Source organism: Varanus komodoensis, unplaced genomic scaffold, assembly GCF_004798865.1.
Source record: "Varanus komodoensis strain SLA01 unplaced genomic scaffold, ASM479886v1 scaffold14_1, whole genome shotgun sequence".
Classification (NCBI taxonomy): domain Eukaryota; kingdom Metazoa; phylum Chordata; class Lepidosauria; order Squamata; family Varanidae; genus Varanus; species Varanus komodoensis.
The window spans coordinates 25860912-25888809 of record NW_025335438.1 but is presented as its reverse complement, the minus strand read 5'-3'; the positions used below and the strand labels follow the sequence as shown (position 1 = coordinate 25888809).

Genomic DNA, 27898 nt, shown 5'->3' with positions numbered 1-27898 from the left:
GGGTGGAGAATTGAGAAGGATTTGGGCGCATTGCATCCAAGCTTCTCTCACTTTGCCCATGTCATGTCTCCTGTCTGTTCTTCTCCTGCCCAGGTTAGAGGGAAATGCCACAGAAAGAGGGGAAGTGAGGTGGTAATCCAAGATCAGAGCTCCCCTTCTTAGGTTGGAACTTGGTCTCCAACCTCAAGAGTTACCGGTGGAAATCCAGTGCCTCTGTTGGCCACTGTGAAGTCATCTTGGACACCAAAGGATTTATGGCCCAAGGTCCCCACGGTATCTTAATGTGAACATAGCACTGTGGGCCACATAGCACACAATATTTTGTCTTCCATGTAATCAGTCAAGAGTTTTCACATTTCTGTAAATCAAGAAGAAACAAAGCAGTTCTTTTGGAAGTATTTATTTTAACCATTAAAACCCTTTCCATTAGAAAATATTACTGTGATCTTGTGACTCACAAAATTGTTTGGCATTATATGCCTGTTTATTTCATGGTGCCCACTACTCCTCCAGCAGGTTGGAAATGTGTCACAAGTCACACAAAAGGAAGAGTGATGCTGTTGGAGTGCTGGGTGAGCAGAATCTGTAGCACAGGAAATTAGCTCTTCCTAAATTCTGCTGGTCAGGGTGAAAACCAGGGGAAGGTTTTCCCTATTTGGCCCACTCTTACTCTATCTGTTAAACATTTTCTCTTTCCATTAGCACCCATCGTGGCTCCAGGGCTAGTGTATGCTTCCTAGCTTCTTGTGAGCAAGTTGGGGCATTTGAGGACTATGGAATCCATGCATCCAAGATCTCCCCCAATCTGTTCCTGACACACCCTTGCAACACCTCTTTTTTGCTGCCGGAGAAATATTGTGATAGTGCATCCCTATCACCAACATTCTCATTTCCTTATTGTGTGCTGGTAGAGAAGCACTTCTGTGCCATCCTGCAGCTAATGCTTTGCAAATCTGAAACATCAGTGTTGTGCTCCCTCCTCCCTCAATTCTGATTTGAGACGTGTTAAAGTAGACAGCTTAGTCCATTTAGCTTTGTAGTTTATTTATTTACAAGATGTATATACCACTCTATATTCTGCCATTCAGATTTTGTAGCAATGAACAATAAAACAGATCAAAGAGAAAGCAGAGTGTTGAAAAAAATCAATAAAGCTGTGTTTGGTTAGTTCAGGAAGGCTTCCCAAAATAGAAGTGTTTTCTGGAGCCACCAAAAACCATATAATGTTAGTACCTTCCTGACCTCCAGTAGCAGAGTTCCGTAGAAATGGAGTTCCTTACACTGAAGACTCTGCCATGGCTGGCCTTCAGTCCCACAGAAGGGCTATATGGAACCACCAGGAACATGCCATCCCATAAAGACAGTGACCAGACAGGTTGGCAAGATAGAAGCTGTATCAAGTGTCCTGGTCCTAAGTCATTCAGGGCTTAAAAAAACTACTGACCTTATATAACTGGTAATTTGTTTTTTGCAATGGTTCCACACTCAAGCAGCAAAATGTCTTCTTTGGGGACTGCAGCAGTATAATGTGTGCTTAAGAGATCAGCATCGATTCATAATTAACAGAAGCAATTGGAGAGAGATTTGAACCTTGCCATTTAAAATACAGTTTGGCGCCCTCCCTCACCCAAAGAGATTCCATAGTCCTTCATTAGATTTTATCTTAAGGAAGTTAGATTTTTTTTGCATAACATCCATTCAGACATTCAGCAGAAAGTTTCAGGCAAATGACTTCCTCTTCAGTCAGAAATACATTTTCCCACAACCAAGCCTGGAAATGAGGGATTAAACAGTGACTTCAACTTGGGTTGTAGCACAAACCGTGGCAGCTGTTTCCAGGATATATCCCAGGAAAGGAACTGAAGTGCATGTCCTTGATAAATTCACATTAATGAATCTTGCAACTGACTTTGTAGTCTGCATTTTCAAAAGAGTTAAAATACGTATTTGTGAGTAAATTAAACAAACCAGATTCAGGGAAATGGTGTTTTTCTCTTTCTTTCCCCTCAGACGTTCCTAAAATTATTATTCTGTAATTAATGTTGTAAAACATTTACTGTCTGTAGGCTGAAAGAACTGAAATATGTTCTTGTGAATGACAAATGTTTTCTTTAGTTGTACACATACATTTTCTTGTGATTAAGAGAGGAAGCCAGACTTCCTTCTTCTCAAGCAATGCCAGACATAAAGTCTCACATCTCCAGACTCTCACAGTCTTCCGTATTCCTGTTGCAGCCCTTGTCTCCTCATCTTGATCATCTGGGGATGAGCAGATGATGATAAGGCAGCTTTACAAAAGAGTCACTCATCCAGTGTGGAACATATTTACCCAGGATGCTGATCTGCTGAGTATTTGCATTCTACATGGGAGTCTGCCAGTCCTCTTGCTTTTTTCTCCTAGCCTAGGATGGCTCAATCAGCATGGGAGTGGTAGTTAATTAACACCTAGGAACATAGGAGGCTGCCTTAGACTTAATCAGACCATCTAGTGATGAGTTGGTCCACCTAGCCCAATATTGTCAATTCTCACAGTCAGCCACTCTTCAGACTTTTCAGGAAGGAGCTTTTTCAAGCCTATGTGGAAATTGGACCTGCCAATGATAAGTATGTGCTTAAGGTCATTAGATTAAAGCTCAGTGCTGACCACTGAAGTGGGCCCTGAACTTCAACATGCTAAACATCACTGCTCCTTCCAGTGCTGATTTTTCCTAAATATATTTCCAGGTATCACTCCCACCCTCAATGGTAATGCCAGCTTCCTAACAGCCTCCTTAAATGTTACTGCCCCATTTTCTCATTTGGCATTATCGCTGGTGCTGGGAGCAAGATTGAAAAGATCCTCTGTTAGAGGGTCCACTTTGATAAAGCACTTTGTGCTGATGCACTGACTTCAAAGTGTTACCACACAAATACAGGGACCTAGTAATAGCAGGCTAGATAGACTTCATCAGATTAAAATTAGAAATTCATGATTAAATCTTCTGTGCTATTGTTTAATCTGGCAGTTCTCTAATATTCTCTTTCGGGACCAAATGCCACTGGAGGGTGGGGCCAGAAGCAAAACACCAATTCCCCAACAATCCTTCCCCACCTATTTTTGCTTAAATTTAGCTTTTACTACCAGTAACTACAACTTTTGGACAGGCATTTGGGCCTTGTAGAATGGAGGGAAATGGCAAAAAGCTGGGAAACCACCCAGTGATTGGTGCTTGGAGGCAAGAGGGTGGGCACAGAAAAGTGGTGTTGGGACCTCTGGATTTGGTCCCCTAGGCTTAAAACTCTGCATCTCTGCTCCAGCTGATCACACCCATTAAGCAGCCTAGCTGCTGCTCCTTTTTCCCACAGAGGCCAACAAGGTGCCTCCGGAAAGCCAACAAACAAGACATGTGACAATGGCCTCTCCCACAGAAGTGGTATCATACCTTACCAAATTCATCATACCTAAGCATCATGACTAGCATCCCTTGAGGAGGAAGGACACTGTGCACTCATGCTATGCAGATGGGATTGCTACTCCCAGAAGTCATCTCCCTTGCATCTCAAGACATCTCTGTGAGCATGCATTCCAGCAGCTTCTTGTGTGGATGAGTTCAGGGCTGCTTGGAGAAACTTTAGCACGAGTCAGGATGTTCCTGGAGAAAGTCTTTATCCTTCTCCATGATCATCTGCTTCACTTAGAAACTGTAGCCACAATCAGAGTTAACTGCTGATGCTAGTCTTTCTTCACACAAGTTCACAGTCATGCAGTGCAAGGGAATTTAACACTATGAACCTGAATCTAAGGACTTAGAAGCTCCTACAGAATTTAATTCTTCCTGGAGTTTTCAGATTCTACAGAGTTCCCAGGCAATCCTTGTTCCTCAGCATGAATGTTAACAGTCAAAGCTATTAGCACTTCCTTTCTCCCTCTGTCTGCCTATAAAATGAGTCTTTGCAGTCCTTTCCTTCCTTTGTCCTTCACCACTGTGAGATCACCTGATAGATCTTTCAACAAACTCCCATATACAGCAGTGAGCCCCGTCCACAAGAGGAAGGAAGTTACTAATATAGAGTTTGGCCCCCAACCTTTCTCTAGCCTCATTCAGTACTAAAACCAGGACGTTTCTGTCACTTTTCTTGCTGGAGACAGAAACAGCTCTTTACTAATCTGAAGATTTCTTTTAAAATATCTAAATTATTTTTTTTAAATCCTGGCAACCTAGTCTCACTATTCGACCCTAATTACTGTGCCAAAGCTATCTGGCACACTATTTTCAAGCACTGTCCTAACCTTGGAACTAAACCCCAATCATCTTCTGATTCTCTTTGTGAGGAAAGGGGTTCAAATGAATTCTTGTTTCACTCCTTAATTGCTAAGGCACGGTAGATGTTAATTAGTTTATTCAGCTCTCCCACATTCAGGGCAACTCACAACAAAGATTTTAAACAATAAAAGAAACAAAGTTAACAGCAGCACTGAAGTCCTCACCAAGATTTAGCAACCAAAAGTTATCTGAAACTAGTGAATATTCACCCTCTAAAATTGTGGAAATGACTATATAGACAAAAAGAACAGCCTTGATTTCCAAGTGTTTGATTCACTAGTCTGTCTCAAAGAAAAAACTGCTTTGCATATAAGTGCACAGTTGGAAGTGATTGCCACTTTGATTGAGTCCTCTTTTGCCAGATAAAATTTCTCATTCTCTTCCCAGATGGAGGCAGCATAAATGGTTACATTAGAGAACTGGTTGCTGCCTGGGATAGAGAAAGGCTAGGGACTGAACAATGTTACAAATTCAAGGTACTCACTGTGTCTACTCATTTGGAACTGTTGCAGCCACTTCACCCATATTTTGGTTAGGTTCTTTTTGTTATTGAATTTTATACTACCTTTGAGAAGAATAGCTGCAAGAACAGTCATCCTACAGTCTCAAGGAAAAGGCCCTCAGTGGAACAGTAAAGGTCCTCCTTTCAAGCATTGAAGATACAGGGACAGGATACAACCTGGAGAAAGTAAACAGGTGTGGTTCCTGGAGAAAAGGCAGGCTCTGAAGTATGCGGTTTCCAGGCCATGGGGAGTTTTAAAGGTAAGCCTCATCCCCTTGAACTGGAGTTTGAAGCTAACTGGTAATCAACACAGCTATTGCGGAATTGATTGCATATGTTCCTGTCTCTTGATACCTATCAGGAGACAAATGGGAACATTACATACCAGTTGAAGCATGTCTTCTCACTGATGAGTAATTTAGCTGTCCAGTTCAAAAGAAATATCTAGAAGCATATTGAAGGTTAGAGCATAAAACAAAATGTTTTTTAAAACTCTTGTGCATATTAGTGCAGCCTGATGGCTTCCTGGTATTTTGGTCCACAATTCCAACCATCCCTGAACATGGACCATGTTGGCTGGGACTGATGGAAACTGTGGTCCAAACATCTGGAGAACTGGGCTGTATTATACTAATGGAAAAATCTATATTTCCTTGAATTTACACTGGATTTAAAGTTAAGTCTCTCCCACTTTTCATCTAGTTTGACGAACATTAATAATCAAAGTCACTCCATTTCCCAAAGCTGAGTTCATACAATACAATAGCTATACTTGATGGCTGAGTATGGATTGACTGTGGATTGTCACTGAAATGTGGGATGTTATTGAATTATCAGCAGTTGTGCTATCTGAATCAGCCCACACTGGTTTGTTACCACAGCTGGGTTCAAACAACATAATAAGCTACATTTCAACAACCACCCATATTTAGCCCATACTCAATGCTAGACTCTAGGTATTCATGTTGTGTGAACCCAGTAAATGTTGTGGAGAGAGAAGATATTTTGCCACACACTGAGCACTCAGTGTGCTCAGCTCCACAACATGGCATGTCTATTGAAGCAATGACTCAAATACAAATCTGTACATGTTTATAGTATTTCCATATACACCAAAAGATAATTTCATCATTGTATGCTGCTTTTCCATAAAATTGTGGAAAATGCAATAGAAACAAAACATACAATAGAAACTATTACTAATAACCATAAATACAAAGGAGAACTATTAATGCATACAATATCTAGTAAAATAATACAAATAAGTTACCATAGTCCAACAACTGAGTGCTAAGCAAGAAAGGGAATAAACTGCAGTACATGAGATAGATAATATCCATTCCATATGAATATTCTATACAAGTAACCTAAAAGCACAGATTAGCAGCCACTGCCCCCACATGTGGCAGCCTTCCTCACAGTTATCCCCTGTGTCTCCTTTCATAGTTCCTTTCCCATCGCTCATCTCAGAGGGGGAAGAATGAGACTGAAGCACCACCAAAATACACCACATCTTGGAGATGTTGATCTCCTCTCCTCACTCATACCTGCACTCACAAAACCGTGTCCGGAGAAGCAGCTGACATGGCTGCAAAGGGGTAAGGATGATGCTCCAAGAGTCCCAGATGCAACTTCAGCAAAGTCCTCTGGAGTTAAAGCTGGGGCTCTGAAAAACCCTGCAGCTTTCTAGTGTCTGTAAGACTGTGCTGTAATTTAGAATATTGCTTTTGGTCAGTCCTTGAAACCTTTTATCTTCTTTTCCTGATTAGTCAAGCTGCAAGTAAACATTTAATACACTTGGATTAAGTTTGGCAGGACCACCAAAAGCCAGAAAAACCTGCTTCAAAGGTCTTGGATTTTGGACTAAGAACTGCCCTGCCCTGTCCCAGACTAAGGATTTGTCTGCACATAGTTGAAAAATGTGCTCCAATTTCTTTTCCCATTAACCCCCAGCTCCCTGCACACATATTCACACACCCCACCAAGTTTTCCCAGTGCTTTTGGGATGGGTCTGTAGAAAGTCTTTCCATAGAATATTGTCAATTTCATTTGCTATGGAACTGAGAAAAGAACATTTCAAGGCCTGAACAGTTTCTTTGCCCTTCTAGCCAGTGAAACTAACACAAGCTTTATTCAGAAGTTCTGTCTGTGACTGGTTCTTAAGCCACAGAGGGTTGCAGTGCCTGCAGGTGCCACATTGTCCATCAAGCCCCTGTTATGACTTCTTGTGTTGCTCAGACTTGGCAAGGGTGGCTTTTTTGGATGCTTAACAATCTACCCCATAAGCACTCCAACATGCCATGGTCTCTGAATGCTTTGTGAACCAACCCAGCAAGTCAATCCTTCTGGGTTTGAACAAAATGAACTTTTGACAAAGTGTCCCATGATGTCCTGATTAGCAAACTAGCTAAAATTGTGGTCCAAAACATCTAGAGAGTACTGGGCTGATGGAACAACCATCAGCTGGATCCAGAGTTCACTACTGCAGCAGACTCAAAGAATGCTTGTCATTGGCACATTCTTGGATTGGGGTGCTACAGGGTTCACTCTAGGGCCCAGTGCTCTTCAATTTTTTTTTATTAATCATTTGGATGAGGAGAGGTAGGGAATGCGTAAGAAAAGATGCAGTTTAAGAAAGATGTGGATAAACTGGAAAAGGTTCAGAGAAGGGCAATAAAGATGATTGTTGGTACCAGAGACAAAGACCTATGTGTTGAGATGGGAAGAGCTAGGCATGTGGAGCCTAAAGAAGAGAAGACAGCTATGATAGCATTCTTCAAGCATGTGCCAAGTTGTCACACAGAGAAGAGCCAAGAACATCCCAGAGTGCAGGGCACAGAACAATGGGCTCAAGTTACAGGAAGCCAGATTCTCACTGAACATCAGCAAAAGCTTCCTGACTGTTAGAGCATTGTAACAATGGAACCGATTACCTAGGGAGATTGTGGACTCTCCCACACTGGAGTAATCAAGATGCAGCTGCACAACCATTATTAGGTATACTTTAATATGGAGTCTTTCAATAAGCTGGTGGATGAACCTGATGGCTCTACTATTCTATGATAACCAGCGCACTTTTGGAATCTTAACCCTAACTCTCTGCAACAACTGAATCTGAGCCACAGTTTTTAATGCTGCGACAGAACATGTGAGTATGCCCTTAAAAGCATTCTTACCTTCACTTACACACACGGAGATCTCTACCCAAAATTCTGCCAAAGTTAATGCATGTACTGCATAGTCACCACTATAAACATATAGCTGTGGCAAAAATATTGTTTCTACTATCACCTCGTTTAACTGCCAGGCAGCATATTTATTATTTGTTGCAAATTATCCACATTCTAAGTGCCTTCATTTCTTACTGATTAGTCCGCATTAATTCATTAAATTCATTTAGCACATTGCATTCAATGGCATCAACATGCCATCTAATTCTTTAAGTGAAGCTTGACTCTTCAGGTTTTAAGTGAAGCTTTCTAGCATAAAATATTGTGCCAGAAGCATCAATACAGAAACAAAATACTTAAAAAAAAATACGAAGTTAAGCCTTACAAACATAAGGTTTTTTAATTCTGTCATAGGAAAAGGGAACAGATTAAATATTTTTTGTTGGGAGGTTAAAACTTTTTCAAATATTGCCGTGATTTCCTTTTCTGGTGTACACTTCCTACCTATGCCTTTAACCATGTTATCATTACAGAGAAAGTACTGTTTAACCAATGTTAAAACCCATTAATGAGCTTTACATTTATTATTTAATCATTTCATATTCTTTCTTTCTTATAGTGTTCAAAATGTAATTATATTACATTTTAGGCAGATAAAATGTTGTTCATTTGCAACATAACTACATCAATTCAAATCTATCAGTTAATTAAAAAATAACAAATATCCATCAGACAAAGCCTAGCTGGCAAATGAGACAGCTTCACAGCCAAAAGCTTGTCTAATAAAAAAAGTATTTGCCTGTTGGCAGAATGATAACAAAGATGGATCTCACCTTGCTTCCCTTCTTGTGGAGTTCCACAGCGTGGAGCAGCCACTGAGAAGGCCTCACAGTCCCACCAGTTCTGCCTCTGAAAGACAAAGGTTCTTCTAAGTATCTTAAAACCTGGGCAAGCTTGTATAAGAGAAGGTGGTTTGTCAAATAGTCTGGTCCCAAACTATGTAGGGCTTTATAGGTTATAAACAGTGCTTTACATTATGCCAGGAAGAGACCAATAACCAATGAAGTTGTAACAAGGGAGTCAATAGTCTGGTTACAACATTCAGGACCAGTGGAAGTTCCCACACAGTTTCAAAGGATCCCATGTAGAGTATGTTATAGTAGTCCAAACAGGATGTAACTAGGCATGTGATACCATCTGACCTATTCAGGAAGGGGGACAGAAGACATTCTTAACTGTGCAAACATACTCACAACCTCTGCTGAAATCTGGGCATCCAGATTCACGACTGAACCAGAAGTGCTTCCAAATTTCAAACCTGAATCTTCAAGTCTTCAAACTCCAACAAAGGTTAAATCCCCATTTCCTCATCTGCCTTTCAGCTGACCAGAAACAGCTGTCTTGCATAAGTTTCACTTTGTCTTCATCAAATTCATTATCAAAGTCAGAAACTGGTTTAGAATTGATTTAGAGAGATTTGATTTATCTTGGAATTAGATAGAAAGGGGAGATAAAGTTGTATGTCATCAAGTATTGGTGGCACTGAACTCCAGACCTCCTGACAGCCTCTCTGAGCAGTTCATATATATACATTAAATAGCACAGGGCTCAGAATAGCTGACGGACACCATAGCTTGGGAGTCTCAGCATCAAAGGAGCCTCCAAAATTGCCCCTCTGGGAAAGACCATAAAATAGTGCCTCCAAATCTCAACCTAGCCTGGCAATTTAGAAGGATGTTGGATGCCATGGTCAATGTTACTGAAAGGTTTTGAAAGATACAGCAGAACAAACAGGGCCATTTTGCCCCGTCCAGCTCCTGACATAGATCATCCACTATGGAGACCAAAGCAACCTCTGTCCCAGAACCAGGTCTGTAACCAGATTAGAATGGATCCATCTCATCCAGAAACCCCTGGAGCTGAGGGTCAAACTGCACATTAACTGACATTCTGTTTCTTTTTTCCTCTAAAGCAGGCTGGGCAATTTCCAGGGGTTCAGATGCCAGTTTCCCCCATGAGATTCACCAGGGGCTATACCCTTCCCTTTATGTTTCTGTTGTCTTTTATACACAGTGAGGTATTTACAGATCCTATTGGTGGGATATTTTTTGCAGTGCAAGTCTTTACTTTCACCATTGTCTTAGCACACAGCTAGGTCAAGCTCCCTTTATTGATAAGTTTGTTCATTTGTCACTGTCACTAAAGCTCTTGTATTGATTTCTTTTATCTATGGACTGATCCTTTGAATTATTCCTTTAAAAATGAGCCTCCATGTTTTCTTTCTTTATGGCATAACCAGTGTGGACATCTTCATCTGATTCATCCCTGGTTCCTCCTGCAGGTGATAAGATATTTTGCTTTCTTGCTATTTCTTTATCCAGCTTAGTTGTGTAGCCAGATATCTGTTCTCCCCAGCCCACCTCCCCACTTGTAATTTCATGCTAAGTATCCAAACTCTGAGCATTTATGGCACTGGGAAATTTTGTGCTTACAAACTGAAGTCGAATGCATTCTTCCACAATGAAACATCTTTCTAGTTTTCTAAACTTCTCTTGTGGATTTTGCAATTGCTTTACAAGCTCATGTTAAGTTGCCTTTTTGTCTAGCTGTAAATCCCATAAATTTTCCACTGCTGCTTCTATGGCATCTACCACCTTTAAAGATTTGTCCAAGGTCGAGGCCCATCTGCCAGTAATTTCTTTGGGATGTTTACACCCCCAGCTTCTCAAACAAACCAATCTCTCAATATGTCTTCTGGAATGTTCCGAAAAGAACAGAATTCTGCAAAATTTTCAGGTCATCTATCTATACTAATATAGACTCACTCTCCTTCCTTCTCTTATAGAGGTTGAAATGTCCCACAATTCTACTAGACTTTATATTATAGTGTTCAGGCAGGATCTTTTGAAACTCTGCCATACTTTTATCCTTGACTTGGGTGGCTGCAATATGAAAAGGACTTATGCAAGGGTGGAGGGCCAGATTCATTTTTGGAGATGTTCCGGGGGACTGCATACTACTGCTGGGTGGGACCAAAGGTGAAATTGCACAGGACTGAAAATTTTATCTAGTTATGTTTTTATGTTTCATTTTGGTTTTGAATGCCTGATGGAACTGATATTTTATGGTCATAAATCATCTTAAGGGTTCTTTATAGAGATGAAAGACTGAATAGAAATGTTGTATAAATCAATGCAAATGATGAAAAGATACATCATTCCTACAATGATTGGTAAATTTGGCTGGTTAGCTTGTTGTTCAGGTATTAATATTTTGTTGTTTCTAAATAATTGTGTAACAAAATATTCATGCATTACCCAGTTTTCTACATTTGTACCTCTAATACTTACCCTGCTTAAATTAGACATGAGCAGGTTCAGTCCCTGGGGGCTGGAAGAGCAGTGGGTTGACAGGTACAGTGGGTGGCAGATAAGTCCCCGGGACAGTTTTCAGGAAGGCTGGAATGGAAGAAGAGGGCCATTCCCTTTCTATCACTTGTGGCCATCAGTCTTATACTGCCCTTTCTTGCCACACAGGGAACAAGTAATTCTGCCCATCCAGGCTGCCTCTTGCAGGAGGCAGGGTAGATTTACTACTCAGGCAGTGGAGTGGGAGGAGCAGTGAACTGCATGCTCCCCACCACCTCACCAGGATGACTTGCCATCGCAGCAGGCTGCCACCCACTGCCCATCCCACTGCAGCCACTGTCCACTCTGTGAAACCCTGCAGACCAAGCATTATGGAAGCTCACTGAAGAGCAGTGCCAGATGGAAAGCTGCCCAGATGGAAAGCTGCCCTGGCTGCTGCTCAGAGAGCCAGCCAGACCTAAATGCCTGGTTCTGCGGCACCCTTCTTCAGAGCCAGGCACTGTGGGAGGAATGTCCCAAGAAATCGCCTATGGTGGGAATGCACAGGAAGGAAGGGAGACACATGAGGCTGGAATAAGAGTGGTTGGTAGGTGCTATTTGTGCCTCATGGCATCGTTGTTCCACTCCTATAAACTGAAAAGGTCTATGGTAAGGTCTATGACAAGGTCCACTGGAAAGTGAGGGTTTTCCAGCTAGCCATCAATGTCAAAAACTGTTCCAGCACCAACACCTCAATATGATTTACCTCCACTTTCACCTCTGAAACACAGAGTTGAAACATCTCAGGAAAATTTTGCAAAATGCCCGTCTAGCATCTCAGATTTGAACAACCCAGTTCTAAAGGGCTTTTAGCTGTAGGAAAGCAGCCCGAAAATGATAAGTGTTCTAGAGCTGAATTAAAGCAGGTAAAACCTTCACTAATTAATAGCATTGTACAAGCAAGCTTAGTGTGAACTAATAAATGCTTTCACTGTGTTTCATCTTAAAGGGACACATGGGTTTGTAGCACCTTTAATGGAAACTGTAAGTAAATACATATTGCTAAGCTACTTTAGCTCTCTGAAAACAGTAGGGTATTCAGGGTAGGGCTTTGGGGCAAAAATCCGAGACCCCACACAGAGGAATATTTCATTTTGAAGTCAACGAAGTAATACACAGTACCATTTAAGGATGGTACTTTGTCAGGTGGCTATGCTAGACCTTTTTATCCAGAGTCTAGAAATAACTAAGTGCACCACTGTGTATTTGCTTGCTTGCTTGCTTGCTGTACTGGAGGTTGCACCAGCAAGGCAGGGCTTAGCAACAAAATGTGTGTGGGTGCAGTGGCACCTGCCTCAGCCCTATGCCACCTCTGCCAATTTCTGTGCTGCCACCAATTTCCTTCCCCTGGCAGGACCACTGCCACTGATTTCTTCTCCATCCCCATAGCTTCTGTTGCACAGGGGGGAATGAGTGTGGCACCCATGGCAGGGGCAGGGACATTGTAGATGGGAGGGGGTGAGCATGACTGTGGGGGAGAAGGAAGAATCTGGGAGCATGGTGGTGAGAAGGGAGGAAACGAAATTGTGGAAATGAAATGCAATGAAATCAAGGAATTGTGAGGAGGTGGCAGAGCGAAGGACAAGAAAGGACTGTCAGTGGGGAGGGGGAGGGAGGGAACGGCATAAGAAAAGAGAGAATCCATGGAGAGAAGAGTGAAAAAGAGGCACTACTTGGCAGGAGGAGAGAATTACCTTTCCCCATGAGCAATGTGCTTCCAAGCCTGGAGGAAAAAAATAACAAATAGGCCCACAAGTCTGAAGGATTGCCTTCTTCATGAGTAGCCAATTCTGCCCTCCATGCTCTATCACAGGAGCATGTGGCCCACACACTTGTTCTTCAAGGTAGCCATCTTGGGCAGCATCCATTCAATGGGGGTGAGGATTTAACCACGCTTCCACCCAGAGATCCTATTCCAAACCTGTAGTAAGACCAGGTGGAGAGCAGGAACAGGTGTGACCACCTACCCCATGTACAGTGTGACCCTGGCTCAAGGGTGGTCCACCTCTTTTCAGTGCTCCCAGCTGCCCCCCAGCCCCCCTCCCCAGCTGCAGTGTCTGATTGGCTCAGGCTGCTGTCATCACTGATGTCACATAAGGTCAAAAAAGAGGTTCTTTCTGAAAGGATCCAGAGCAGGCCCTGCACGCCCATCTGGCTGGCCTCGGCAGTGCTTCCTCATGCCCACTGGGCAAGAAGGAGAGGAGAGTAAGAGCTGCCACTGCCACCACCAGCTGAAAAGAAAAAAGAAAAGGATCGAAGAAAGGAGGGAGCGAGAGAAGGCTGGGCTGCCATGACAGACAGTTGGTGATGTGTGAGCAGTAGTGAAGTGGCCACAGCAGGATCAGCAGACAGGAAGTCTGACAATGAGGACATTAATTAAGTAGAAGGTTGACTCTTCATTCCTTTTCTTTGGTAGAGTTCCCACTTCACACTAGCAGTTTAAATGGCCATCCTTCGCTGGAAGATAATTTGCATTTCTAATTAAAAGATAAAGGTTGCACTGCAGGTAGCTGAAGATCTCTTGTTAAAGCTCTCAGTGTTTTGCTAGTTGAATCTTTGCAGTAGAAGTGAGCACCACCAAGTTTAACCAACTTTCTTTTAAGGTAAGTTTGCAGGGGTTGCAGTCATGCCACATCGGCTTAACTTTGCATTTTTTAGTAGGGGTTGTTTGTTTGCTTTGGATGCCTATGTTTATGATGAAGTTTTTAACCAGAATATTAGATCCTTTGCTTATAAATAGTAGGAAAATTAAGGTGCATTTATCTATCTGGTGCAGACTACATTATAGACTATTGTCTAGAGCAGCGGTGGTGAACCTATGGCATGTGTGCTGCAGTGGGCACACAGAGCCCACTCTGTCGGCACGCGAGCCAAGTTGCCCCCACATCGCCCTGGCAGCTGCACATCAGATAACAGTGCACATAGGGGCCATGTGCATGCTCGGAAAGGAGTAGTGGCACCGAGCAATAATGTCACAAGCCGCAACTCATTAGCCGTGACTCATCTGAGTTTTTGCATGGCCGGTCAGCATGCTGCCAAGGATATGTATATGTTAGGACTGGCTGTGAGTTGTTTTTTCTAAACTAAACCCTCAGTATTCAGGTCTTATTGTAGTGTTGGCACTTTGCGATAAATAAGTGGGTTTTGGGTTGCAGTTTGGGCACTCGGTCTCTAAAGGGGTCACCATCACTGGTCTAGAGGATGGCTATGAGCCCTGTCATGACAAGCTCTTGCACTTGAAAAATTAGTGCAGAACACCACTACTGATGATTACTTGAGATAAAACCAAACATTGTCCTATAGGAAATGCTAAATATCTAGCTTGTCCATTCTAATACCTCCTTTAATGCTGTTTTACATTCCCTAAGAGCAAGAGCAATTTAATATGCAATTTTATTCCTGAATCTTTTGCATCTATACTACTACTAATTAAGAAGAGCAAAATCCTTGATAGACATAACAGTACAGTTTTCAATGCAGCCAAATTAAATGCCTTACTGATTTCAATGGGACAATTTGAAATGTTTATATAATTCTTCCCTTTTCAAATCAGTGGGTTCTAACCGCTTAATTATGGCTGGATTGTGTTCATACTTGATGAACTAGCTAACGCGCCACCTGGTGGCTAGCCTCTTATTAACTTTGGAATGGTACTGACTGGTTTTGCATCTCTGTAACCCCATTTATGAAACTACACTGGTGTAGGCAATACACCATATCACAAGCAATTTTTGAGTGTAGAGCGCTTTTCTGTCTCTGCTACTCTGCCACTCCCCCCCCCACACACACACACAGAGAATAAAAGAGGAATCAGTTCTCGGAGGGGTGGTCTGGAGAGCCAGCATAAGATTGTATAAACCAGAAGTTACACAAATACGTAATGAATATATGAACACAAACTGCACACATGCTACAGGACCCCCACTCCAAAGATATACAGAAATATACAATGTGGGGGATTCTAGATTTTTGAAACTGTGGTTGAGGAGATTTACAATCTAGACTGGCTAACCAGCAATGATAAACCCATTCCTTAAAACCCACAAAATCATATCCTTTTTTAATCCACCTCTCTCTTCAAGAGATTTTTCTTTTTTCAGTCAGTTATTAAATTGGTCACCACTTATGGCCAAAGATAACTTTAACTTCTAGGACTCAGATCCTAAATGTATTTACTTTGAAATATACTAACAATACAAATGTATGCTCAGAATTAAATATCACTGAGTTCACTGGGACTTGCTCAAGTATCTGTGTACAGGATTGGCAGCGTGATTTATCTTTCAAACACAAACAAACAAACACACAATACACAGGCACACATTTGCATACATATATTGCATACAGATAAGAAGAATCCATTGACTGTGTAATGTATGCATCCATTAACAATCTTGGTATAAATTGAATTAATCTTACAAATATATGCCTTATTTAGCCAATAGGTAAATAATTAAAATGGTAGTATCTATTTTTGAACAACTTATTTCACCTTAATATGATTTGTTAATGTTGATATGATTTGTGTACTTAATTTTTCCATTCTACTGTGGATTTAACAGATTTAATTGCTAATGTTTTGCATACTTATTCCGGAAAATGTCACTTAAGGGATTACAAACACAATCCTATGCATACCTCGGCAGAAATCAATCCAGTTGAGTTCAATGAGGCTTATTCCTAAGTAACAGTATATAAGATTGCTCCATAATTCACAATAATTTGTTAAAATAGCATGGACTGGGAACAGTTTGATGATCCCCCACCTGGCCCGTTGTGGGTTGGATAACATTGGAAACTTCTGCAGACCAGATGTTCTTCATCCTTGGTGTACAATAAAAGAAACCACAGTAGATCCTAGCAAAATTTTAAACCAGTTGTGGTGCAAGCTTGTTCATTCACAAAATAAAATAAAATAAAATAATACAACAAAACATTCTAAGTCCAGGATTTCAGCCTTATTTTCTCAATGGGTTCTTGAATCTTACTGCAAAATTTCATTTCCATTGAGCAAGCCCATCACCAATTAAACATCCACACTACTACTACCACCACCACCACCATCATCATCATCATTATCATGTCTAGCTTATTGTCAAATTCAGAACAGAAGGCTCTTCTGTTATTCATAAATCATACATTTCCCAAAGAAGTACAGTCAATAATCTCCTTTCTAGGGTGGCCATTTTTAAAGGACAATCCTTTATTTGAAGGGTTACCAGAGGACTGTCCTCCATTTTGAAGCTGTTTTCTATTTGAAGGACCATCCAGGCTAAGTCTATGTAGAGCTGAATTATTTATTTATTTATTTATTTATTTATTTAAACAACTTATATGCCAGCCCATCGCATGAGCCTTGGGGCGGCTTACAATCATAAAGTCCCACATAAAATAATAATTTAAAAAATCATCAAATAAATAAAATACATAAAATAAAATAGTGGACACAGCCTGGTCAATTTAAAATCAACAAATAAACCATTAACAGTTAAAATAGTGTTTAAATAAAAAGGTCTTTGCCTGGCGCCAAAAAAACAAATAAGGATAGTGCCAGGTGGACTTCTCTGGGGAACACATTCCATAGATTGAGCGCCACCGCAGAGAAAGCCCTCCTCCGGGTACTCACCCTCCTAATATCCTTTATGGAGGGTTCCCGAGAAGGGCCTCTGCCACCAATATCAGGGCTGCTCTCCAAAACACCTGGACCACAGACTGAGAAGGCGCACTGGTCACCTGGTCATAGTCTTCCCCATGATGGTGAGCTGTTCTCTGTTTCAATATAAGTTAAAATAACCATTTTAAATTTGCAGCCATACTTATAATTTCACACATGCACATGTGATATATATTAGGGCACCACTGAATGCCCTCCACCTGAGATACATGTAAGCCTCCAAACTTGGAAGCTTGTGTGCATTAGCTGTATGGAGCAAGACAGAGCAACTGTGATCTCGGTCGCTATTGTGCCTTGCCATGTACTTTTCAATCATCTTGATAAAGTACCAGGGAGGAAAGGCGGCTGTGGCACCAAAAGGAATTTATGTAAGCCGTTCAGCCTTGCCTCTTCATCTCACCTACTTGCCCTCTTGCATGCCTCTTTCTGTCTTCTCCCAGGCCCAGTTTCAACCTCAGGGAGGAAATCAGTTCAGTTCTTTCTGCATTGGCTGCAAGGGGAGCAGGTCATTCTTCAGAGCACCAGCTCTAAGGTCCCAGAACTTGAAGCTGGAGCTGCAGATAATCCTTTGGCCCCCACAGGCAACATTAGGAGGCCATAGAATGGTGCCCTTAGTCTCCTGTTTTGTCCCCTTTTTTTGGTGATTCCTAAATGGCCACCCGAAAGGCCAGTAGACACTGACCACAAGCTAAGCCCTTCCCCACCACAGTGTTTTAGACAACCTGAAGAATGCCTTGTTTTTCCTGAGGAGCACCTTAAGTTTTGGCCAAGCTACCTGTTTCTGAACACTCAATTTCTCTTAAATGGTACATTAAACAGACCTCCATGCTAGGCATGCATACCAGAGGTCCCAGTCTCTCACTAACTAAAATGCTGATCTGCACTGATAACATTGCCTTGGGAGGGATTTTAAACACATACTCCACATATAAACTGTTACAGTCCAATATTATATAGGTCTAAATTAGATGGGTAATTGCAGCTGAACCTGTTGAATCTCTTTGCCTAAGATGCCAACTGCAATTTAGAACGTCAGGTCCTCTGAGGAAACAATCCAGTGGCTTCTGGTGCCTTCCTGTGCGTGCACATGGACATCACTGGTAATCGCACCTTCGCAACACTGGAGTGAGTGAGAGCCAAGCCCGGCTTTTGAACCAAAAGACCAGACCACTGTTGCTTACACTGCTTGCCGTATAGTTGCAACATCTGGCCCAAACAGAGAGGCTAATCAGTGGCAGGGTGGTGAATTCTGAAATGCAAGGGGTTCATCATAATAGCACCCACACCATAATTCTTGACACTCAAAGGAACTGACATTAGTTAAAAACTCCCATCAAAATGCAGACATCCAAAACAAACAAACTTTAATCAATTTCACAACTAAACTAACAAGGCATGACTGCAATAATGCATATACTTACTTGAAAATCAGTGCTTTTGAATGTTAGACTGTAGTACATATTTTTCTTAGGGAAATGTAAAGTAGCATTAAAGTATGTTTCTAGTTATTTGATTTTTACCTCACCTTTCTAACAAAAAAAAAGACACTCAAGGAGGCTTACATATCAGACAGAGGCACTTACAGGTTAAAGTCCTTCTTGAATAAAGGGTCTTTGTTTGCTGGCTCAAGGAAAGCAGAGAGGAAGCAAATCTGGCTTCCTGAACAGTCTAGGACCAGCCACCCAAAAGGCCTTCTCTTGGATCACCATCAAACGCAACTCTGAAGATGGTGGTCCTGAAAAAAGGGTCCCTCTAAAGCTCTTTAGAACTAGGGAGGTTAGTAGGGGAAAGGGTGGTCTTTCAGATAGCTTGGTCCCAAGCCATATAGGGCTTTGAGTTCTTTGAATTCTGCCCCCAAACAGACCAGCAGCCAGTGAAGCAGCTGTTCTCCATGAAAATGGCTATGGTTAACAGTATGAAACAGCCCAGTTAACAGCATGAAAATGCTGTTAGGACCTGAGGACCTGACAAATGCTGAAAATCTACAATCTCATCTCCTTTGATGCATCAAATGTAGGAGCTAACATAGACAAGAAACGCCGTATTTTCAAGTTGCTTCTGGATGTGTGCCCAATTTTTGTCCTATTTTGTGCCTCATATTCCAAGTATTGTGCTTCTGCCATTTACTTAAGTCTTGCTGAGTCCAATGGGGATTTTTCAAGCATTAGGGAAGAGTGTCACCCCTTAAAATAACTCTTTAGGGGCACAATCCAGTGAGGCTGCTCCTAACCCTACCTTTCAAACGGAGAAGATTACAGGTTGCCTCTGGGCTCATCTTGTCATACAAAACACATCAACAGCCTATTTCAGCCATGTAAATATTCAGCATCGGAGGAGGTGGGAGGGAGGGTAAGGCACCAGTAGGGTACTGTGTATGCTGGCAGATTCTGTTGTCTCCTCTTCCTGCCACCAAAACCCATCTCTGAGTTTTCTGTGCCAGTTGTGAGGGTGGAGGCAGGCCTCTCCAAATTTGGAGTCCCCACTCTGACCTGGGTGCAAATTGCTGAGCCTGAAAGATTTATTCAGAACAAATTATGGCCATCTAAACTCTCTCTAGCAGCCATAGGATTGTGTTGTTCATTGTTTAAATGCTCAATACACTTAAGTCAAGTTGTCATGTGTTTCAACCCACTGTGCATTGCAGGATTCGTGACACAAAACTAGCAGAAACTTTTGCATAGGTTTGTAGGAGATATAAGAATGTGAATTTTGTGGGGTTTGCCATGCACAAAACTTTGGCATAGATTTGGAGGTGATATAACAATGTTTGTATTCATGGGAATGTGCAGCCATGTGTGTGGATCAGCTGCAAACCTACATCTGATTTATCAGTACTCAGTTCAGCACAAAACTCAGGCTCAAAACTGGTACAGAATTTTGGCATATGTTCGGAGGAGATGCTAAATGAGCTAGGGAACTGCTCAACAGAGCCCAAAGAAAAAGCTTTCCAAACACAGTCTTTCTCTCTTTCCCACTACACTGCTCCCAATGAAGGTTGGTCAATGTATAGCTAAAACAAGATGGAAACTGAAGTGAAAACACCTCTCAAAGAGATGAAATGCTGCTGAAACTCTAAAGCAAGTTGTCTATCTTGCTGTTCAAGCAGCAGCTGAAAAGAAGCTGAGTGAAAAGCCATAGCTTCTGGGTGTGTGTGTGTGTGTGCGTGCAAAGCCTGTGCTCTGGTCATAAAACGTTGGTTACTATTCACTTTTTAAGGCACCAGTTCACATTTTCCACTCTTTTAATCTGCTCTCATTTCTAAGTATTTTCCTGAGATGTTGCCTATCATAGATGTGAGGAATGTTTCATTGATAAACCAACACTAATCGTTTTCAGGCAGCTATTTTCCTAAGCCTGCAGCTTGTAATATAAAGTTTCTTGCAGCTGAAAAGAAGACAGCCAATTCTAGTGCCATATTTAATAGTTCATAAGTCAAATAAAGTTCAAATGGATTCAGAGTTTAAAAGTTTAAAAGTTTTGCTCAAGCTTTAAAGTTTAATTTAGCCAGAGGTCTTTAACCATGCATGTGCCCACACCCCTCTTCCAGTCTGGTGTACTATACTAAACTTTATACAGCTCAAGCCTATGCATATTTACTCAAGCCTAAGTCCCAATGAATGGAGGGGGACTTACTCCCAGGTAAGTGCACACAGGATCACACTGTTAATAAACACATAATTGCTTCTATAGGTTTTATTCTTTCCAGCAAAGTCTTGGCTCTCCCTCGTGAACCCTGGGTGTACCTTGCAAGAGACACAGGAGCCTCTGCTCGAGCACAGCAGCATTTCAGAATGGTACATTCCAAAAAGATCCAAATTTTTAAAATCTCAAAGCTAGACATTTATATCAGCAACAGCTTAGTTAAACCACTAAAGATGGAACCTTATGCAGGCTGAGTCAGAAAAAAGGCCTACATCTATATCATGCTAGTTGGGACATGCTGGGAGATTTTTTTCATCTTACCATGCAGAGGGTTGCACCTTTAATTTTCAAACAGTGCCAGAATCCCATCATGGATGGGCACCAGTTGTACTACAGGGTGTGAAAAAGACAGAATTCCAAAGGTTGGGTATCACCACTATAAAGGCCCTTCCCCTGGTTTCTATCAATGGTCATGGGTAGGCAACAGAAAAACCAGGAAGCCCTGATCTGTAGATCTCAATAAGGAAGGGGGCACTGCCTCAAGGTAACCTGATCTCAAGTTATTTGTCCTTTATTTATGAGAGGAGCAAAGCTATCATGGCAACATGTATAATAAAAAGAAAAACAATACAACCAATGATAAGGAGACAACTCATTAAGAGTATTAAAAGAAGTAACAAGAATTTAGCATTTAGGACAGATAAAGCTCATAACAGAGAAAATGACTTTAAAAAGCAGAAGTACACATAGTAAAAAAATAAAGCAAGCAGCTGTTTAAAAGGTATGGAGAACAAAAAAGACAAAGGCATCAGTTGGGATTTCTTTTTGAGGGGCATTTTACAGTTTGGTGGGTATTGCAGAAATGGCCCCCTCACAACTAGCCACCCAACAACTCTTACAGTGTGTGGGAACTCAGCTCAGTGGCTCAGATGATGCGCTCACTGCACAGGTAGGAATGTATGGGAAGAAGAGGTCCTTTACATGCTGTGGCCTTAGACCATGAAGGATCTTTTGGGTTAACCCTAGAACTGGGCCCAGAAACAAACTGGGAGCCAATGAGTTCCATTACACTGGTATAGCAGGGTCAGGCAATCCTAAGTGCTATATTTTGTACTAACAAGACTGTCTTCAAGAGCAAGCCCACATACATTGCATTGTGGTAACCCAGCCACAAAGTTTGCAAGGCATGAATCCAGGATGCTACTTTGTAATTGCTGTGCATGGGGCCGCAAACCATGTTTAAAAACTGAAAGAACACAAAGAGGTATGGCTTTAAGCATATTAGCTCAGAAGGAAACCCAGCGCATGGAAAAGGAAATAGCCTGCATGTCTTTCTGAATCAGTTTGTCAGATATATTTATGTTCTAAGTTGCTGAGCATCTGTTTAAATCAAGCCATTGAAACTCAATACACATAATAAAGTATGAGCACTATTGATTAATGTGTACTGTGAGTATTCACACAGTCATGATTAATTCTTCCAAAGTCTGTCCCAGAATGCACTTACCAGAGGGCAAAGCTAGGGATAGATTCCCTTGAAGCAGAGGGGATATCTTCACAAGTTCATAATATCATAAATTCTGTTAACTTTTGAAATATGACAATAGAATAGAACAATGAATTTGTGTGTCTGCAGCACCTATTTTCATGTGAAAGTGCACACAAAGGTATAATTTATGTGAACGTGCTTGATATGAATTCCGTGTTTATAGACAATTGGCAATAAGGGAAGTAAAATGAATATTGTGCCTTTGTTTTGACCCCTCTTTGGGGGTAAGCACTTCAAGGCAATCTTTCTAGCTCATTTCCCATCTGCACAAGAAGGGAATTCATTCATTCACATCTTTACTGCTTGAGAAGTGATGAAGAGAAAGAGCTGAAAAAAGTAGCTAGTGCTACCCCTAGGCTGAATTACTGCACATCTCTAATTTCAGAGGTCCACAGCTGCTTTTTATTTCTAGCATCCAAGACAGACATTTACACCCCCACCTCCTGCCCTCCCCCAAATTCTCTGCTTTTACAGACAGGTTCTCACACCTGCGTTTCACACCTGTGGATCCTACATGTTATTTCTATGAAACTTTGCCCATTTTGTGGAATTGGTCAATCAGATTTGGACAGTTCCTTGACAAAGGAAATTGTCTAGGTAACTGTTGCATTGTTCTACTTAACAGGTGCCCTCCTGAAGAGCTTAGGAGTCTGTGAAAGGAACCCACGTGCTAATTCACGCTGCGAATAAAAGAAGCATTCTGACCCCACCAACTGCAATCACTTTCCACTGTTCATTGTGTCGATTGTACTAGACTCCAGGAACAGGCGACTTGTCCCCCTCCAGATGTTTTGAATGGCACCTACTATAATCCATGCCAACAGAGGCTAATGGTCATTGTAGTCCAGAACATCTGGATGATGCTGTAGATCAGGACTCAGTAACTCCAGAGCCATTACCTGTTGACACCTGCTTCATTTTAAAAAGTGGAGGGAAAGGGTTTCTGTAATGGCTATAGAACTCCAAAAGTTGTTTGATAACTAATTTTGCCCCTTTTAACCATTGTCAGTTTTGCCCCCTTTAACCATTGGTAGCTGCTATGAAGCAGCAAAAGGGACAAAATTGTGCAAATGACACACAAACTTTCCAGTGTTGCCCAGCTTTGCTGTAGATGAAGATATTTGTGTCATCTTCCAAGTATTTTGTAGCTCCCATTATCCCTTGTCATACTTAGTACAGTGAATATCCACTGTGTATACTTGACAATACACACATAAAGTTTCATTAATACTTGAAAGTAATGTGGATTATCCTGCTGAGCCATACTCATTTTGATACAAGATCACAGGGAAATGCTGCTTGGTCAAATATTCCCAGTCTTGTTCCAGCAAACCCTGTCAAAGGATAACTACATTTATAAGAGCAAAGATAAAAGGGATGCAGAAGAGTGGGAAGGAGTGGGGAATGAATGAATGAAACGCTGTAGACATTGAACAGTCCAGACTTGGCAGTTGTGAGAGAAACTGGAAGAGCAATAGAAGGCTAGTGCAAACAGGTAGAGGAAGCATGCATGAGTCATGCCTCTGCTTCTTCTGCTTTCATTATGTGCAGAAAGGAAATGTGTGCATGGCTCATTCACAGGTGCAGGAAATCCCGGGTAAGATCAGCACACTCCCCTTATGCATTCTGTGCCACAGCCACCACCAAGATGTGGTGAAGGCTAAAGAAGAGATGATGCTATTCAGGCAATCAGCATTTGTGTCATATATTAAAAGGGAGTTGCAAAAAAACCTTCACCATTTAAGCCTCAAATTTAAATTGCTTACAAAAATGACATCTGGAGCTAATAATGGGAAGCCTGGTATTCATGAAGCACTGATGCGGTCTACAGCTGTGGAGAAATCAATCTGATGCAAATCAATTGATGAAAATTGCCACAAGTGCAGTAACTTAAGAAGTGCTGAAAAATAACGTATCAATACTTTTTTTCATGCCGTAGCTCACAATATCATATATTTCTTTCAAATACAAGTGACAAGCACTAATGTATCTTTTTCTGGCTTTGGGAATAGGTGTGTTTTTCATTGGTTTTCTTAAATTCTGAGTTGCGATTCAAAACTACTCACATTCTTTTTTGCCCCTTAAAGCGTATGGCAGCAAGTGCTGGCAAAGTTATGCTGGGCATGCTCAATTTCACTCTGAAGCTAGAATGCTGCCGATACTTTTTAAACATTATAGAGGGCACTTCGCAACAACAAAATGACTGGGGATGTGGACTGTTTTAAGTGCTGAGGGTCAAGGAATTATACATTATACATTTATAATGGCTACACTGCACACTTCAGTTTCAAGATAACCTTTTCCTGGTGGCTAAATTCAGCTTTCTCCTGAGCTAATTTCTACAGTTAATTCCATCTCCATTTCTGTTTGAAATTGATTGCAATCCTGTCTTCCAATCCATAAGGCAGTATGCATAAACATACCATGTAAAGCAATTACATTAGGGCCACTTCTGCAAGCATACAGTTGAAATGAACTGCAGAGGTTCTCTACTTCAACCCCTGCTCAGTGCAGGATCTTCAATGCAGTTAGCGATGTCTCTCCAGCCTCTGCTTAGAGACCTTGAGCAAAGCAGAGTCCCTCACCCTGCAAGGCATCATCAAATAGCTATTTCTTCCAGTGTGTAGCTAAAATCTGCATCCCTGCAGCTTTGACCACTGGTTCTGGTCCTGTCTTCTGGAGCAACAGAGAACAAGTCTTACCGCATCTTTTGTGTAATAGACTTTCAACGATTGGAAGACAGTTATCATGTTTCCCCTAATCTTTTCTTCTCCAAATTTTTATACTCATCTTTTTATACTCCTGTGATACCTTGCATGCATGCTCTGGGGAAGCTTCCCTGCATAATCCATTTCTCATAAGGTCTTGGTGTCTTCCAGCCCTTCTGTCTGCTGGCAATGGAGTGAACAACTGGATGATTCATGCCTGGCCATGCACTTCTTTTTCCCTTTCTAATCCGAACACTTTTCACTGGTCAGAAGGGGAAGAGCCAGGAGCATCAGCTGTTCCACATGGTCCTCCTTACACTTTCCAAAGAATATATTCATTCTGATAATGTTCCATGTGAATCTGGATCTCGTATGCATCAGGAAGCTGAATTTTTTCCTGTTCAAGTAATCACAGTATTCCTCCCACTCCCAAAAAATATCCACTGAGAGACTAGTTCATATGACTCATTTTTCACATGAATGCATCCCAAGGAAATGTTGTGGAGAGATTCAATTATAAATCAAAGCAGTGACCTACTGAGATCCATAAAAGTAATTCCAGAATTGCCAAAGAATTACAAACCCCTGCATGTGTAAAATTAACATTAAGTTAATGCAAGTGAGATACAACTGGTGATATCAACCTCAAAGTGTAGCTAGGTACAAGTGAATACAAATAAGATTCTGCTAGTTTTACAAAGCTAAAGCTTTTATCAGGCCAAGAAAACCCTCTGAGTTTTCCATACATGTGAAGTTAATTGGATGGATGGTACCACTGAGTTGCAAATCTTTTAATGTAGGACTAGTTTCCTTTCCTTAGCAATATGACACCCCATTTAACAGATTATTCTCAGAGCTACTTCTCTACTTGAAAAGAAATGTGATGGCAACAGACACATGCATTTTATTCATGGACATCCAGGCTGGGAAACTATGGCTAATTATAGTCTTATAGTGCTTCTGTAAACATTACATGTTACAATACATGCAAGTTATTTCCTGCACAGTATGCCTTCCAGGTAGTAGAAACGCAGCATATGAAGCGATGCTGAAGCAACTTAAGAGGCAATTCCATTCAAATCACTGACCATAGTTTTTCTACTGTTCTATGCTACTGATCTGTCAAAAAGGACTGTATAAACAACCACTTTCCACTTTATTTTCATTTTGTAATCCTAATTCTGACATTTTAGAGGTAGGGTGAATATCTCAGAATGTGGCCTTCAGTGATTAATAGCTATTACGTGTGGGAGGAATGATATCGCTACTGACCAATCAAGCTGTGGCCAGGCTTCCTGGAAGAATACTTGTGGGTGTGGTACTCTATGTTCTTTTCTCTGGAAGTTTTGGTTAAGGGATGTTTTTTAACATACAGAAACACTGGCGGTTTCTAAATGGGGATTGTTGCTATAAATAGATAGGAGAGGATCTCCTAATAAGACTTAGCACCTCAACTGGCAGCATTTTCCCCTTCTTGCATACTTATTTATGTAGACTTTGTAATGCTCTCTCCATTCCAGCTTGAGTGCTATTAGACTCACCCATCAGCACAGGAAGCTTCCCTCCAAACTCTCCTTTGCAAATTATTTTGAAATGTTGAAATAGTGACTGAAATCTAAGCAACCACCACCCAATACTGAATACTGAAAAATACCCCTAGGCCTGGTATTTTTTTAAGCAAAGGCAGTTCCAAAAAATTGGAGCCATCAGTTACACTTCTTGCCTAAATTAGGATTATTTGGGGGAGTAGGGATGAAACAAGGCACATGAGGGCCAACTCTGCTCTTGGCTGCCAGACTGAGCCTTCTCTGAAAGGATTTATTACATCATTCCTCAGAACCGGCTATGAATCAAACTGCCATACCTCCTACCTGTCTTCAAAACAGGACGCACCACTGGCGCACCAACGGCGAAAAAGAACGGCCAACCTGTCTGTGACGTGTTCGCCTTTGTCTCCATAGCCTCTAGCGCCTGCAGTTTGCCCCCTTCTCTACGCAAGATCAAAGGGAGCAAGAATAAACATCTCCATCTCTCTCCCTACCCCCCACCCCCAGCATATTCCATCTAATACGACTGGTATTTTTATTGTGGAGAGGAGCAATTTGTAAAGAAGAAATGAAAATCTACGGCATGTCAGCCCGTACAGGCTAATGATGTTTATACAGACATACCACACTGATGGAATAGACCCAACATTCCCTTCACTGTGCAAGACGGGAAGGGGGAAAATGAAAGACAGAAAGGAGTGACCCACGCCTCCCTTCCCCCTGCCTCTTTCCTGCTCAGCAACCTGTACTTGACCCTCCCGAGCCTGGCTCTGCTCAGACTCCATCCCGCCCAGCCGGAGCCAGAGCACTGATACCAGGCAGCTGATGCTCTCCTTCATCCAAAACACACACTCCTTGAAAATACACACCCACTGCATACTTGGAGGAGAGGGGGGAGGGGGGAGGGGGCAGGGACCCACCTTTCTGCTCGCAACTTCAGGGCATTCTCACTTGCCTTTGGAACCAGTGACTGAAGATGTACTCGAGTACTGCTGGTGCTCTTTGCCAAACGACACAAGTGTCAAGAGGAAAGTGGTCCACTTCAGTGTGGAAATAGTTGGGATGCCTAGGAGAGGGGAAAGTGTTTGGCTAGAATGTTCAAGCCGGCTGACTTCAGTCAAGGACCTGGGACTGTACTGAAGCACCAATGACATAAATATGGTCTGCTGCTCCAAGAATGCTTGGCTTCTGCTGGAGTTGTTGGTACACAGTGCTACTGGAAGGCATGACACTTATGTCATTGCACTCTTTAAAAAAATGAATCAGTCTCTGAGTGTGACGGAGGAGTTAAAGGGTTGTTGAGAGATGACCAATGCACATTAGGTGATCTTGTATGCATACCGTGAGATAAATGTGGGCAGGCCTCTGTCAGGCTACAGGAGTTTTGTCACTGTC

General features: G+C 41.7%; 1 long non-coding RNA gene across 1 annotated transcript; it reads right to left on the bottom strand.

Annotated features, from left to right (window-relative positions):
• Positions 1 to 1025: 1025 nt before the first annotated feature.
• On the bottom strand, positions 1026 to 27551 carry LOC123020546. The gene is made up of 4 exons (XR_006414123.1): positions 27424 to 27551; positions 17010 to 17152; positions 8810 to 8885; positions 1026 to 4983 (listed from the first exon to the last, which is right to left on the bottom strand). It is a non-coding gene; the product is annotated as an uncharacterized LOC123020546 (long non-coding RNA).
• Positions 27552 to 27898: the final 347 nt, after the last annotated feature.